This window comes from Anoplopoma fimbria, chromosome 8 (assembly GCF_027596085.1).
Source record: "Anoplopoma fimbria isolate UVic2021 breed Golden Eagle Sablefish chromosome 8, Afim_UVic_2022, whole genome shotgun sequence".
Taxonomy (NCBI): Eukaryota; Metazoa; Chordata; class Actinopteri; order Perciformes; family Anoplopomatidae; genus Anoplopoma; species Anoplopoma fimbria.
In genome coordinates this window covers 4,373,750-4,391,208 of record NC_072456.1, presented here as the reverse complement: position 1 = coordinate 4,391,208, position 17,459 = coordinate 4,373,750, and the positions used below count along the sequence as shown (strand labels likewise).

The 17,459-nt window shown below is 40.5% G+C and overlaps 1 protein-coding gene across 1 annotated transcript in view; it reads right to left on the bottom strand.

The window, feature by feature from the left end:
- The window catches only part of astn1 (astrotactin 1), a 407,842-nt gene that overhangs the window by 333,561 nt on the left and 56,822 nt on the right, over positions 1-17,459 (bottom strand). The window lies entirely within an intron of this gene.

The window sequence follows — 17,459 nt, the reverse complement described above, 5'->3', positions numbered from 1 at the left end:
ATATCACCTGACTTATTGAATAGCGCCACCAGCAGGTCAAAGTCATCACTTATCCAGTAAAATATCTCAACATCTGCTGGAGATGAATTGACCAAAATTTTGTACAGACATTCATGGTTCCCAGATGATGTATCCTAATGGCAGGTGATCCTCTCACTTTTCAACTACGATCACCATGAAGTCATGCTAATAGAGGGTCAGCTGTATTTTGTGTTTAGTGCTGATTAGCAATTGATACAATGCTAACACACTTGACTGATTTTTTTTTTAGCCCAGGTTCGGTTTGTTTGTTTTATATGGGGGGGCGTGGAAAACGATGGCTTTCTCCATTAATAAATGTACAAACTGAACCCCAATGGTGTACAAAAATCACAGACATATTAGATTATCACATGTTTCACATTGTGCCGGACCAAGGCAAGTAGCAGGCTGCAACATGGTGACAAAACCACTAAATGGTCTTGGTTTCAGAACCTTTAAACCCCTAGCTTCCATTATTGCAAGGAGTCTTTATATTACATTACATTAGATTTAGGTGAAAAGATTAAATAGAAATCAACACCTGTTTCTCTCTTTTGAACTATTTCTGCTACAAGACAAGAGGGTTATAGGTTGTTAAAATAAATTCCATTTTACAATAATGTCAATTTTTGATAATGGCATTTCATTACAAGTAAGTGCCAGCCATCACCCCAGCCTAAACCTAAATCCCCTCTATCAGCTGAAAGAGCTCATATCTGTGTTAGGGAGAAAAAGGCAGCAGAGATGAAACTCAAAAGATAGAGATGAGTAAACAGTGATTTTATGGGAGCGCTGGAGCATCAGAAACATTGTGCTTCGTGTCACACCTCAGCTTCCTCAGACACTGCACTCCTCGCTGTTTGAAATACGTATAAGCGATGCACGCCAAAACACACACACACACACGCAGTGCAGAGATGGAAAAACATTATGAATGCATGACGGAGCTTTGTGTGCGATTCTCTGTTACGTAAGGGCGAAGAGTAGCGGAGATGCATCAGGCTCGTAAGTCAGGAGAGGTGAGAGCGCTGACGGGGAGAAATAAATCGAAACAGAGATCACGGAAAGTGCAGCCTAGGCTCCCCACACTGAATCTTCACCTCATATTCAACATAACGTGGTTCTGCTGCTGTGGCAGAATATAGCTTCGTGGCCAGATTGTGTGGTTTCACTGAACTTAAAGCAATGCACAGTTAGCAATGATTTGGTTATAGCAGGTCAAAGGATATATCTAGATAGAAATTGGGCTAAACTTGTTTTTTTCAGCTCCTTCAGTGACTTAATTTCAATGTGTAGCAGGATTCTACTCTACAGTAAAATGCACTAATCTAAAAGCTGTTCACACAACAGTAATATGAAGCAGAAATACACTCTCAACCAAATTCAGCTGAGACAAGGAACAAGGAGCATTCACTCCCTCTACAATATGGCTGACCTTTGTCGCAGAAACATTTTGAACTAATGTAGGACAAAAATGTCTCGGCTCGTATTTCTTATAAATAAGAAATTATTTGTACACTTAAATATGAAGACATTTACACACAAACACATCTACCCGATACCTGACTGGTCAGATCTTTTGATTGGCAATGCATTTCGCAAATGTGAGATTGCAATCAGCACCTCTTCTTTTACTTAGTGTACAGCCAGTGCTTTTGCTTTAACAGTGACCGTGTCCTTTTTTTATTAACTCATGGAAAATAGAAATTTGGAGATACACAGTTTTCGCAGGACAGAGATGACATAAAGTACTTCAAGGTGTTTAAATTGCTAATTATTTTTTGTATCCAACATTTACTACATTCTCTGACCTATGTATTTATAGTAAGGCTATTAAGTATATTTGCATTATTTTATGACTGGTTAAAGTTCCCATTGTTGGTAGCTGAGGCCCTTTCCCATCTATCATTAGGATCCAATCAGGTCCTGTTTATTGCCCCCCATGTGCAGGATGGTACACAGTACACACCATTATACTGTTTATGTGCTACTTTGGACTCTCGGCCATGAAAAAGACTATCAAGCTATTTGCCATCATGACCCAGTGCTGTGCACACATCTATTACCCAAATAAATTGTGCCAGCTCGGCTCGTATACAGGCTATCAAATTATTTAAAGCTCATTTTTGCACACAGATGACAGATGTGACACTGAACTGAGCAGAGAGTCGGTGGCGCGCACAATGCGGAGCAGAAAAAGGGGATGGTGGGGTGTGCCCTGAGGGGACACTAGTCCATTAGCGAATAGTCCATAATTGATCAAAGTCCATACTGTGGCGCAGCGATGGTTGCAGGGAGAAATCGCAGCTTGTAAATAATGATGAGGATTAGGCCTGATCAAAAGGAGAAGAAAAAAAAACAAAGCCCAGAACTGAGCACTTGTGTTGGCATGGGAGACGAGAATCAGGACAGGAACATCGAGGACCAGGAAGCCATGGGGGAAGGCGGCGGAGCGGCGTGGAAGGTAAAGCATCAAAAGCTCAAGAAGCCCAGCGCTCACTACACAAAACCTACTTATCCCTGGAAGGTCTTGAGTAGAGATCTCTATATAAACAGAAGCTAACCCAATGCTACACAACGATATTACACTGATTACTTCCTGAGAATGTAGATGCAGGCAGATTTTACTGGAGATCACAGGCTTTACGCAGCATGCAAAGCTTCAGGAACGAAGGCGGTATCGAGTTACACCACCTTTGCACCGTTTAAACTGTTTCTTTTAAGTTCCCTGACTGTGCTTAGATCACTAAAGTATGACACTATTATCAAAACCTTTCACTTCATAACATGAGCCCAGATCTGCACCACTATAAGCACAATGTCAGCTTCACACTTTTTGCAAAACAATACACACAGTGATTTGCAAAACACTAAACACACTTAACATACATTACACACAAAAATCTATCATGAAGTCACGTCCTTGCAATACCAAAGCACTGACTGTCAAATTACCACACCGTCCAACCAATTGGTTCAACACAGTCATCAGGTGTGCAAACACTTGTTTGCAATTGCAGACACAACAATCAGGTGTAAGCACTGCAGTAGGTGAGTTCAGCGTTCTCCAAGCACAATGGAAAGAGTCAGAGAAAGAGTAAGACGACGAGGAGGAGGAGGAGGACGAGGAGAACAAGGAGGAAGAGGAAGAGGAAGAGGAAGACAAGAAGGTGCTCAAAGAGGACCGAATCTGACAAATGAGATCCGCGCAACACTGGTTGACCACGTTGTCAACCACGGCCTGACGCTGAGGGAGGCTGGACTGCGAGTTCTAAGCCGATATACAGTGGCAAGTGTGATGAGAACATTTCGACTGGAAAATAGGTATTGTAAAAATATCATCATATCAAAAACATCTGCACGGTTTCAGTCACTGCTTACAGTACTGTATTCTATGCACTATCAGCACTTCTGTTACCTTACTGTACTATTGTATACTGGGTTTTTTTCTACATAGGATTGAGGGTCAGGGACGACAAGGGGAAGGCCTCCTATGTTCACAGAACAGCAAGAGAGGGAGATAGTAAACATGGTTTTGGCCAACAATGCTATAACACTCAAGCAGCTCCAAGCTAACATTGTCAATAACCACGCCATTTTCAATGATATCCATCAGGTCTCAACATCAACACTGGCACGCATCCTAAAAAAGAAACATATTCAAATGAAGCAAATTTATCGAGTGCCTTTCGAGCGCAATTCATAAAACGACTGCGGCATGATTATGCAGAGGTATGTATTCACTTTAGCAGTGATCTTGCATACTGTCTCAGTTTTTTACTGTACTGTAATATGTATACTAGATCTACACTGAACTACAAATTTTGCCGGACACTCAGAGAGTTTTACGAATGGATGGAGAGGAGATCCAGCATGAGTTCATTTATGTAGATGAGGCTGGGTTCAACCTGACGAGAACACCATCATTGGCCACAGGGCTAAGTCAATGTCCCAGGGCAACGTGGGGGTAATATAACACTCTGTGCAGCCATTACACAGAATGGGGTCCTCCACCGCCATGCCCATATGGGCGCTTACAACACAGCACTCATACTTACATTCTTGGACCAATTGCAAGCAAATCAAATAAACCATATGCAATACATTGTTGTCTGGGACAATGTGTCTTTCCATCAGAACTGGTTTCAGCAACATCCACATTTCACCGCCATACTCTCCATTCCTCAACCCTATAGAAGAGTTTTTCGGCATGGCGGTGGAAGGTATATGATCTCCGTCTCCAGGCTGAGGTACCCCTCACAGAGCTGCCAACATTGTGTTTGAGAAAATAGTAGCAAGCCGAGCGTAGCGAGTTGAAAAATTTTAGGCCGGAGATTTTAGTGTTCTGAGATGCAATCTAGGTAAGGACTATAAGGACATGTTTATCTGCAAAGAACTGCAGTATTTTGAGTGTATACTGTCTTTTCCCTGTAGTGTTGCACACAATTATACACAGACTCTAAATTAACATACAGTACTGACCAAATACAGTATTGACTAAGCAGGTGGATTAAACATTAACATCCCTAAATTTGTTTGAGAAAATAGTGACTATGTTTATTTATATAATATTAATATCAATAATGTGAATGAACACAAAAAAGATATTACACTGATTACTTCCTGAAATGTAGATGCAGAGTATTTACATATGAGAAATCAAAAGAAACAGAATCAGTTTTAATCAGCAATAATTAGTTATCATGATTTTAATCAGCTTATTAACAAAGGCAGTACGTTACAGTACTGTAGGCCTACTGTACAGACTGTACATTTGTACAAAGCTTCAGATACATTGAGGCTATTTGTCATTTGAGCCTTACCTGCTATTTTTGAGTCTGGAAACATAACAGCCACTAGAAAGTCAACCGCCAGCACTTCAGCATTTATGACACTGCCTTATCATTACATTGGCCTTGTAGACTCCATCGCCACCTTTGCACCCCAAATAAACTTTTGGATCCTTCAAGACGTCCAAGGTGTCTTGCTAATGACAACATTGCCTTAGTTGATGAAATTCCCGATCCAGATTCTAGGTTGTTTTTTAACTTACAATTGTACGATTACAGTATTATGAATCCTATGTCAACATTTTGGGCTGTTGTAAATGAGTTTCGTCTGCACTGGTGTTTGCCTTTGTTGATCCTACTCTAATCATAGGTGAAGTGATTTTGAACGAATCATAAGATATGTGAGCATTTTGTCAACACATGGACGTGGCTGCCTGCTAAAAGATTGACAATTTGTTGGGAAATGCGTAGGATATTCAAGTCAAGCGTGCAGCGTAATTGGGGTCTGAAATGTGTACGCCAAAATTGTTTGGCAGCTCTGCCCTCATCCAAGCCATTTGACATGGAGGTATGCAAGGATGGATTGTTGTTCAAGACTTTGAAGTTCCCTGACTGTGGCAATGCTAGATCACTGTAGTAGCCCTTTCATTTCTATTTTCATATCATGCCAAATATTCAAAGTCCAACATATTCTACACATATCAATCATACCTTTACATGATAAGCTACAAAATTTTGTAAAATATCCCTATACACAATCAATACCTTATACAATAGATGCAAGGGTATCACTCTTTGAAAGTTTGGCAAATAGAAAAATTGTTTTACGCAAGCTAGCGACGTGTTTCTGGTGGTTGCAATGTCGTTCGTTCCACCACTTTGGTTCAGACTAAAAGACCTCTATAGCTTTTGGATGGACGGTGATAGAATTTCTTTCCTCGGCCGATGTGATACCAAAAAAGCACCAGTTATCCATAACTTTTGCTAATGGAAAACCAAAAAACGTGCAAGTCGAGGTGAGTATAGCCTTGGCGTAACACACGGTGAAAATGCCGCATTAGATACAGACATTTATGTCCCCGTCAAGTTGTAGCTGTAATTCTTTGTGTGTGATCTCTTGACCTTACATCTAGCGCCATTGTTAGATCAAAATGTGTCCAATACTTTTATAGCAAAGACCAGCAAAACTAATCAGATGGTACTGTAGTGTTAAGGACTCATCAGCACTAAGTGACATGTGTTAGCATATTGATGTATGTTAAACCAAGATGGTGACCATGCTAGACATTATTTCTGCCAAATGCAGCTTTCACTCTATCTATGCTAGCTAGGGAAGTTCCCAACAAGGTTTAAATGGAAGTTTAATTAATCATAATTCAATAGCATTATTCAATCTTTTAGGTTAAACATTGTCCCAAACAAATTGTGTCCAAAAGTAATTTGACATTTTTTCCAATAACCAAATCCAATTTCATATTATCATAAATCATATAATCACATTTGAAATAAATATGTTCATAGTGTTTCTTCTGGTCGTGCCTCACAAACCTGGTACGTGGTATAATATTTGATGGAACGCCAAATTTGTGTCCTGCTAAGAGCTTCAGGCATCGACACCACCAGTGCTGGGAAACGCCTCCATCGCAGCTCAGCATTGCTTGTAGCATTAGTATGTTAGCGTGCAAGTTTGACTCAAAGAGCTAGTTGGAGTTTCATAAGAGCTAGTGTTAACAGCTCATAATTCATATCTTATATCTATTTATGTTGTTGTAAAAACATCTGTTTTAAACAACTAGATTCATTCTAGTTTCTCATTTTCACTACATTTTACGAGATTACATGTGAACACATCTTGACAACGTTATTAGTTAACTTCGCCCAATACTAATTGTTACGAAAAAAGAGCCTGAACGCATCGTAATGCAACTGAACGGAACCCTCGTTTGTCAGTCGTTACAGGTGCTGCCATCATTAGCTGTCCTTCTGTCAATTTAAACACGGTTAGGTTGCTAACAATTTAACATTATCAGAGTTCGGCGACTAGAGAAGCATAAATTCTGATGCCCTGATCGCATATTGTTTTTAAATATTAAGAACAATTGTCTGTAGAACTTTATTTCACACTGCAATGGTTAACATTAAACTGTGAAATGAATCCTCGGTTCACATGCGTGCTGAACCTTGAGGGGGGGGATCTGTACGGGTCACGGATCGACTATGGTCTGTAACACCACTAACTTTCACTCAGTGTGCTGCTTTAACATACAAGTTGTTCTGGTGCTACCTAGCGAGGTTAGCAACATCTAATCTACTTGACGACTAATTGTGCACATGACTTTTAGCCTTGTTATCTTGATAAAGAGCTTTTTATTCTTCATCACCCGGCTTTCTTCTTAAAGTATTTAGCTAACTGATGTTTCATATGTAAAAGCACTTACCTGGCTTAAACTATTCATGGTAATAGCAGGCATCATTAATATTGTATGCATACGTTGAGCACACATAAGATCACAATGCAGTCCCGGTGTAGCGCTTCACTTCCCCACCTTGTGAGCGTACGCCACCTTCTTTGTCAGACAGCCCATTACGCTGATTACCGGCAGAAGAAACACTTACACGCTGGATAACAGCCATAACCCTAATATAGATTAGAACCTGTTTACAAACCCAAACACTTAATGCGTTTCCTGTGACACAGCAGTGTATGTGTGTGTGTGTGTGTGTGTGTGTGTGTGTGTGTGTGTGTGTGTGTGTGTGTGTGTGTGTGTGTGTGTAGTTGTGAGAGTATAACAAGATTTGGCCCTGACAATGACTGATGCCCCTCGTGCCGCAGTGAAGAGGGAGTTCCCCTCTGCCCGTGGAAACAGATTTAAAGTGTCCCGGCTGGTTTTAACCTAAATGCAAATGATGTGCCAGAGTGTGACAGGGCACTTTTAAAAAAAGAAAATAAAAAGTGTGCTCTCTCTCTCTCTCTCCCCCTAGGGACTAGTTTGCCATGAGAGCGGGATTAATGAGAGCCCCTTGCTGCACAGGACCGTGTTCAGCACCACCCAGCAGAGAGCTAGGAGGGAGGAAGGAAGGGAAGGAAGAAAGAGGTAGGGAAGAAGACAGAAAGAAAAGGCAGGAGGGAGTGGAAAAGGGAGAGAAGAGAGAGTGGCCAGCCACCAGCATTGAAATGGATCAAAGTAATCTGATTAGGGGCTGCATTATTAGTGTTCCTCCTCTGAATGCAGATCCGCCGAAACCATCTCGTTTAAAGGAGTTTCCATTAAATCGACGGAGCATCAATCCCAAGCATTTTGAAAGAAAAAAAAAAAGCCTAATCTTTAATCCAAGCACAAACGCACGGGCAGAACAGACACAAGAGGATCCCAGCGCAAAGCATTCTTTTTTTTTCCCATTCCCCTAATTGATTGACGGAGCGCTCGGAGCAGCCGGAACGTGATAGATAAACCGAGAGTTCCGGATGATGTTTGTTTACATGTGAATAGACTGTGCTTTGCATTAAAATGAGATAGAAATACTCCCAGTTCAGGAAAAGAGCTCCGCACAGCTGATTAAAAAACCCTCGGGGGGGGGTTTAATGAAGAAATGACAGTAAAGTAGTCCGTCTGGTGCGGTTTAAGGGACTTTTTTGGGGGGCGGAGGGAGAATCCGGTAATACATAACCGTTCAGATTTTTAGCGCCCAACAGGGAGTTTTTGTCCTGTTCCAGGCCATAACATTACAGTGAAGTGTCGGCGGTGGAATAAAATCATTCATCTTACTGGAGAGCGCTTGTGGACAACACGAGGGGCAACGTGTTAAACTGGAGCTGCGACGGAGTCACACTGGACCTCTGGGACTTTCAGGCTATACAGCATGGTGCTAACAATGTCCCCAGGCTCTTTTTTTTTATATATACAATAATATATTAAGTACATAAACTAATGTTGAAATGAATATGTAACTTTTAGCAGGTATCTATCCGTGCAGCTGGAATCCATTTGACCAGGCTATGAGATCTTTTTTTCTGCTGACACAACGGAGGTGAAGAGAACGGAGGCCGGACTCCTGACATCAGCGAAGGTCTCGCCGCCGTTCTTTTCCACGAACTGCTGCAACGCGGTGCAATCTCCCATCGAGGTTTTTTATTTGAATTGGTCTCTCTGATAACGTGAAGCCTGTTCCGAGGGTTTACTATCCGCTCTCTCAGATAAGGAGTGTTTTCACTACAGCAATTGCTATCGGAATTTGACCAAAATGTGATTTTTAACAGCATTACACAACAATTACTTAGCTTCTTAATTAGCTTTAAAAGAAGAACAACAGAATGATGAAATATCTCCAGAGTGGGTTTTAGAAAAGTAATTGTTTTGCAAGTTACAAACAAAGTTTTAAGTATTATGTCCAAAACAAGTCATTATGTGCCCTTAAGCAGATAAAATGCAATTCTAAAAAGTGTTTAGTGTATATGTTGGTACAGAAATATTGACTCCTTTCAAATTTTGAAAGAGGAGTCACATTGAAACAATCATTTCCCAAAATAAATTGGGATGGAAGGGAACAGACCTACAAACCACAAAATAATCAGAGGTGTCATCTGTTTTCTGCCAAAGGCACTTTCAAGGAAGACTCCAATGTCATCATAACAATCTTGCATAAAAACAAATGATAAAAATAAATGAATTTAGATTATTGTCTAAACAACTGGCGTGAACTGCACAACATACTGTTGAACAATGTAATGTTGTAGGCTTTTAGTAATATAAGCTATTACAAATGTTAATTTGAGTTTTTATATACTTTATTGAACATCACATTCATACACAATGCCCATACTTGGACATTGTGTATGAATGTGATGGAGTTTGTAACACCAATTAATCTAGTTTTTACTATTATAGGTGCTATATAGAGAGCTCTAAGACTCAAAAATATCATAGATTATGTCATAATACAGTAATACAGCTGAACAATAAAAAAACATTGAAAAATGTAAAAAAGAAAAAAGTAAAATAAATAAAGATGTGTTATAATACAGTGAATCCCAATTAGCATCTGATGAACAGGAAAGATATACTTGGTGCACCTACTTACACATGCATTTACATTTATGCAGAATTTTAATTTGGTTTCGGTTTCACTTTGGCCTTCTATTTAATTTGCTGTGAACAAAGTGCAACAGCAACGTCTCTTTACAGAATAGGTGTCTTTGTTGCTCTGGATTACCCAGAGACCTTGCTGTTATCGGTTTTTAATCAGGACCTTTCTTTTAGTAGGGAGATATTCTTAAGGAAATAAAAACGATCCAATACATCACAATATACCAAATAAAAATCTGTGCATTTAATACCAAATAAAACGTTTTTTACTCTAATTCCCCATTACAAAATGCAACTTGGGTCTGAGTTCCCTCTCACAGAGTTTGGGATGCCACAAGCACATCCTCCCTCTCTACACCCTATCCCGCTGGGACCGTGATAACCATCATGACACTGCACAGTCACCAGAGGGCATGGCGATAAGCACAAATTACTTTGGCATTGTTGATTCTTAAAATTCCCCAAACTTAGCAGTAATGAACGACTATTAGAGAGAACGCGACATGCTCCAGGCTGAGAGGGGGGGTGAAAAAAATGCGTGGAGGCAGAGACGGGGGTGCTAATTTCCAGATCATTATTCCAATGCGACCGCGCGGAGGTCGTCCTTCAAGCACGTCCTCCAGCTGCACCAGAGCGGCGAGGCTGATTTCTGAGGGGGGCAGTGAAGTTTCTGTTTCACACAGTAAACACAGCGCTTCAGCCTCGACTGAGGGCTCAGAACGACTCTCACATAACAAAACCATTTTACATTTGACATCCTTAGGGGATGCTTGACGATCTCAAAATGTTTGGTGACCTTTTGGAGAATGTTAATCTATTTCCCATCATATAGAAGTCATGCCAAAATGATCATTTAAGCAAACACTCTTGGCATGCCAGGAGCTGAGGATGTGGCACAGGCCTTATTTGCGCTACACTGTCTATATGACTCTTATATCCCTCTTCCTGCATATTTCTGTTTGCATGTGCGGCAAGGAGGGAGAAATGTCAATATCACCATGGAAACCAAGCTTGAAGGGATCATGAAAAAAAACATCACTCAAAACGGGAGGCCACAATGTGGCACACAATGTAATATCTGAGCTTTTATATTTGAGAATCTTCTGAAAGCGATACGAGATTATTGAGAATATGATAATGTGCCGAAATATACCAAATATTAAGAGATGACTGTTTAGCAAATAAAGTAAAGCTGTGTCCTTTGCCATACCACGTAGAATCAGTCAGTGTTCGGAGTTTAGGATTTTTTGGTTCGTTCTTCCAGACAGCTATGGTAAACAAATGAAAAAGGTCTCGGTCCTGATCAGCTCGCTCAAGCTACAGTAAGTTCCTCGCACGCGTAGGGATGGGTGACGTTAGGGTTTTATCGATACTAGGACTCTTGTTGATTCTCCTTATCGGTTCAGTTCCTTATCGATACTCTAATTGTTTATTTTTGATTATTTTGTGAGAAAAAAAGATAATTAATTAAGAAAATAATAGACATTTCTTTATTATTCTTGTATGTAAACAAAAGCTAATTTGCAGTCAATTAATTAGCTAGGTGATTAGCTTTCACTTGTGAGCCTATTCTTATTAGCAAACTCCGTATGGCATCGCCAACGTTACCTGCAGTGGACGAGGAAGGACGGCTGCTCGGCAAACAGCGGAAAAACTGGGCATTTCTGCAGATTTATGTTCTGCTTGTTGGCCAAATGTTTTGACATTTGGCCAACAGAGAGAGTTTTGCGACGCTGCTATTTTCCGTGGAGATCTCACTCCGTAACTTCTAAAGTACTGATAGCAGATGCGTTAACTCTGGTTAACACAACTAGGTGAAGCTTAGTACAATCGGACACTGAGGAAGACTTTTTCAGACTGAAAGATTGTTACAATTTATTTCATGAAGTGAAAACACACTGTGAAAGGGTTAAAGTTGCAGGTTGAAAATTAGTGCAACTGTGTGGTAGCGACCCGTCAACCACAAGGGGAGCCTCGCCCTAAAGCATACCCTGCTTTATGGTCTATTTTACTCTTAATTATTTACCAAGAACATCATGAACATCATGCTAGTTAATACTGGATCAAATTTTTTAATCGCTGTTGTAGGATTTGGTGCAACCCAATTAAATTAAATCTAGGTTTAGAGTGATACCTTAACTCATGTTTAAAGTGGTTTAAATTTGATCTCTTTTCAATTTAAGATAGTAATACAGTTTAGTGTTGAATTTTAAATTATTAAAATGGGTTTAAAGATTCAAAAATAAAGATTCAAAAGTTCTAGCAAGATTGTAGCTATCTAGCTGTTTCTCCCATTATGCTAAGCTAAGCTAGGTTAAACATGAAATAATTAAATAAGCAAATGTCCCAGAATGTTTTACTACTTTTTTCGGTATGAACACCGTGGATAGTCAAAGAATTAGCATGTAGCATGGAATCGGGGCGGGTCTGACTGTAAAGTTGCTATTTCATCAGTTTTATTTCACCTGAAAACATAATTCAGCATGTGCAGACTCTCTGCTAACACGTGGGGCGGACGCATGCAGGGATTTATATGGCAACCAAGTGTTCGATCTTATGTGGAATCATGCTCAGCCCAGCATAGAAACCAGTTTAGCCGAGTCTGACAAGGCGCTGGTCAAGGGGCTCTGGTGCTTTGTGCTGTGAATTTTAATCCAGCTCCATCTAGAATCAGCATGCAGTCTGCTCTGCTGCTTTTCAAATATATATATATAAATAAAAACAAATACAGCTCCAAAATAAAAACATACAGTTTGATGATAAAAGACCAGGGTTTAATATTCTTAGTATTTATCAATTTGGTGAAAATGTTATCAACATATCATATATACACACAGTGTTAAATGAATGTGCTGCTTTGGATCATAGACTGTATAAAAGTAGTGGACGTAATCTACCCATCGGCGCCTTGAGTTCTGCGCTTTGGCTGTCGCCATCTTGGTTTTGTGCAACCAATGAACCGAAGTGACCATATTTGGACTGAGCACGAGTGACTTAGCGGCAAAAAATCATAGCAAGCCCGCCCAAAAGATTACTCCGATCTATTGTCTAGTTGACTCTAAATGAACATCATGCTGTATTGAAGAAGACTTTAAACCAGAGAGTGAGACCATAAACTCATGTTGACAATGTTTACTAAAGGAATAATCAAGAGAGAAGTAGGGAAGTTTGAAACCGGAGGAGTAGCACCATGATGGTTAATTGGTTCAAGACACTTTCGCAATGTATTTGCTTTTTAGAATCAGAGGTTGCCGCCTGGTCTTTATACGCCTCCCCTAGAAACATGTAAACGTGTTTGGGCTACATGATGTATAAGCACATCCCTCTATGATAGTGCCAACCTCGCTAGAATGTGAAATACAGTCGTTTGGTTGCTAGCAGACTAATAATACCATCAAGCTAGTACTCAAAGCTCTTAATGTCCATTTGTGTGTGTGTATGTTTGTGTATGTGCATCCATCGTTCCTAAATAGATTATTAAAACACGACTATTTGGCATTTGAAAGACAGAATAACACAATCTTCAAATGTAAAGTAATTCGCAATAAAAAGCACCATGGCTCAATTCATTACACTTGCTGCACATCCTCTCATAGTCTGGTCTATGACCAGCAGCTTATGGTGGCTAGTATTAACTAATGTACGTATCAGTTTACTGGCTTCAAGAGTCTTTTGGCTTATGTTTCACCATTCAACATGCCAATGCCATTTGCATTATTATATATTGTTCTGTTTTGTCAGCTATTTTCATAAAGAGACCAAAAAGAAGGAAGACGTTTATCCGTCGGTGAATACTTTTCCTACCTCGCATCCTGTCTGTGGAAATTTGATTCTATACTGAGGATGTCAATATAAAAAATTAGGTTACAGATATATAGTTTCACTTTTTCTAAAGACAGCTGGGCACAAACATTCAAAGAGTAGAGGGTGTCTGTGTAGTCGGGGCACTGTGATGCATCGGAGGACAAAGATAGACAATCTAATCGAAGCCAGCTCTCTTATTTTATATGTTTGCATGAGCAACGGTGTATTTATTTATTGAATTTTTGTATTTAAACAAATGAACATATTAGGTTTTATGGGCTATTGCTCATTTATTGCATGGACGCAACGTTTATTTACAAAACAGGTTTTAACTCAGACTTAAAGAAAGAAAGAATAAACTTTTTCTAGCAGCTGTATATCTGACTGAGATCTGTTTCTCGATCAGATACAGTCAGGTCCATAAATATTTGGACATTGACACAATTTTCATCATTTTGGCTCTGTACACAACCACAATGGATTTGCGGTTGTGTACAGAGATGATGTGCTTTGAGTGCAGACTTTCAGCTTCAATTTGAGGGTATTTACATCCAAATCAGGTGAACGGTGTAGGAATTACAAGACATTTTATACGTGGTCCCTCCGTTTTGAGGAGACCAAAAGTAATTGGACATTTGGCTGATCAGCTGTTCCATGGCCAGGTGTGTGTTATTCCCTCATTATTTCATTAACAAGGAGCAGATAAAAGGTCTAGAGTTAATTTCAAGTGTGGGATTTGCATTTGGAATCTGTTGCTTTCAATTCTCAATATGAAGTCCAAAGAGCTGTCGCTATCAGTGAAGCAAGCCATCATTAGGCTGAAGAATCAAAACAAACCCCTCAGAGAGATAGCAAAAACATTAGGTGTGGCCAAATCCACTGTTTGGTACATTCTTAAAAAGAAAGAAAGCACTGGTGAGCTCAGCAACACCAAAAGACCCGGAAGACCAAGGAAAACAACTGTGGTTGATGACCGAAGAATTCTTTACCAGGTGAAGAAAACCCCTTCAAAACAGTTGGCCAGATCAAGAACACTCTCCAGGAGGTAGGCGTATCTGTGTCAAAGTCAACAATCAAGAGAAGACTTCACCAGAGTAAATACAGAGGGTTCACCACAAGGTGTAAACCATTGGTGAGCCTCAAAAACAGGAAGACCAGATTAGAGTTTGCCAAAAAACATCTAAAAAAGCCTGTACAGTTCTGGAACAACATCCTATGGACAGATGAGACAAAGATCAACTTGTACCAGAATGATGGAAAGAGAAGAGTTTGGAGAAGGGAAGGAACTGCTCATGATCCAAAGCATACCACCTCATCAGTGAAGCATGGTGGTGGTAGTGTTATGGCGTGGGCATGTATGGCTGCCAATGGAACTGGTCCCCTCGTATTTATTAATGATGTGACTGCTGACAAAAGAGGCCTGGCAGAGCATCACCAGGGATGAAACCCAGCGTCTGGTGATGTCTATGGGTTCCAGACTTCAGGCTGTCATTGACTGCAAAGGATTTGCAACCAAATATTAAAAGTGACAATTTGATTTATGATTATGTTACTTTGTCCAATTACTTTTGGTCCCTTCAAAAGGGGGGACCATGTATATAATTTGTTGTAATTGCTACAGTGTTTACCTGATTTGGATGTAAATACCCTCAAATTAAAGCTGAAAGTCTGCAATCAAAGCACATCTTGATTGTGTCATTTCAAATCCATTGTGGTTGTGTACAGAGCTAAAATTATGAAAATTGTGTCAATGTCCAAATATTTATGGACCTGACTGTATGCAGGTTCTTCCTCATTTTCTCTCTTTGTGTACGTTTTGATGACACTATTTCTGTAAGGTATAGCCTATAAGTACCTAAGTTAACTTAAGCAATGCCCTGAACTTACGCCATGTAATTGGCATGCACCTTGCGTTACAAATGTACTTATTTTAAGCAAAACCTATCCAAAAAATATATTTTTTTAAATTCACATCATCAGCTTTTTGCTTTAACAGTTTGGATAACCAAACACAAACACGTATTTTTGTCAACGTAAGGCCTGCTAAATGTTTTCAACTCAGTGCCTTTTTTCATTTTTATTTTTTTTACTCTTACATCTCAATTTGTAGCTTCCTGATGGGCGATAAGTGGCAATACCCAACCGGAATGCAATTCAGACATGTGAAGTGAATCTATAAAGTGTCTGACTAGGACCTAATAGCAGGCTCTCCTGTGGTCCAGCCCCCTCTTTGACATTTAGTGCATTTCTCACATAACACCGTGTCTCCTGTTTTAGGCCTGCAGACAGTGTGTCTTATTAAAACCGTATACAGCACGTAGTGTCAGAAAACATAAGAGGAAAGTGCTAAAGGGTACGCTTCTGTTTTAAATTTCAGCATGCCCGAAAGGACCGAGGCTTTAATGTGATCATATCGACAGGCTCTCTCAGACGTAAGGACACTCACAAACGGATTTGTTTAAGGGAGATCAGCAGCCAAACAGCGCTGTGAGAGAAACGCCGTATTTTCCCAAAGCCTGTTTTCCCAGTGGGAGAGGGAGTAAGGGGGGTGGGAGGGGACCATATGGCTGTGGAGCTGTGTGCTTGTACTGGGATTTAACAGTAGTGGAGAGAGGTGTGTGTGCGCTAATGTGTGTATGTGTGTGGTAGTGGTGGTAAGCTGGGGTGAAGCTATTCTGCTCACATCCTCATGCGGTGTCAGGGGAAGCTGCCCTAACTTACCTCTGCTATCAGAGTCATAGCTTCTGGTTAGAGCAAGGAGGGAAGGGAAGGAAGGAAAGTAAAGGAGGCCCCTCTTTCTGCGTTGGGGGGGGGGGGGGGGCTAGTGTACAGGGATTAGTAGAGGAGGAGAGCGGTGGAGTAAGAGGTGGATGGGATGAGGAGGGCAGGGAGGAAGCAAAAACAGCAGAGAGGTATTGAGTGGGGATTTTGATCGGAGGTCATATCTAAATTCAAACTTCAGGTACGAACCTTCCACTGCTGCTTCAACACAGGAAACCACTCTGTGGACCACACAGGCATGCATTAGCAGCCGGCCAAACGTGTAGAATCCTTATCAAAGACCTCCCTACCACCACCACCTACAACACAGCCATTAGACTACTTCCCTGTTTTTTATACTTGATAGTGTATTTTTGTAGGGGGGAGCTTAGGTAGTAGAAGAATAACTCTCGGAACACGTTAGCTGGTTAGCAAGTTTTGTTGGCTTGTTATTAATATGTATTGTGGCCACTGGCCATTGGCCACCAGCCCACTGTAGGGCTCATTTTCCGTGTAGTGTAGAATGGTGGAATTAAAAGGATAGCCGGCTAACTAGCAAGTCACTTTAAGAGTCTAATTAAGAAACCTAACCTTTCTACATTGTCTTCTCACAATGTAGAAATTCACATTTCTATGGCCAGATAAGTGGCATCTCTGTTGGGAAAATTGTGTAATCAGCATAGCATGAACACTTGGCGGTACTAGCAATTAGCTAAGAAGACAGCAGCCCGCTAGTTAGCATGCTAATTCCACCATGCTCTCATGCTACACCCGCAAAGAGTTTGGACTATTTTCTCTTGTTCTCTCTAATAATTTGGCTTACTGCGGTGCAGCAACCGCGATGGCTGATGAGGTTAGCAGAAGGCTGAAGGCTAAGCTAAAATATTAGCAACATTGCTCTCTAACTCTCTTATACTTTAGCCTTCTGAGCATGCTTCGGCCGTGACAGCCGAGGTTAGTGGAAGGCTAAGCAATTAAGCTATTAGCAACATTTTCTCTC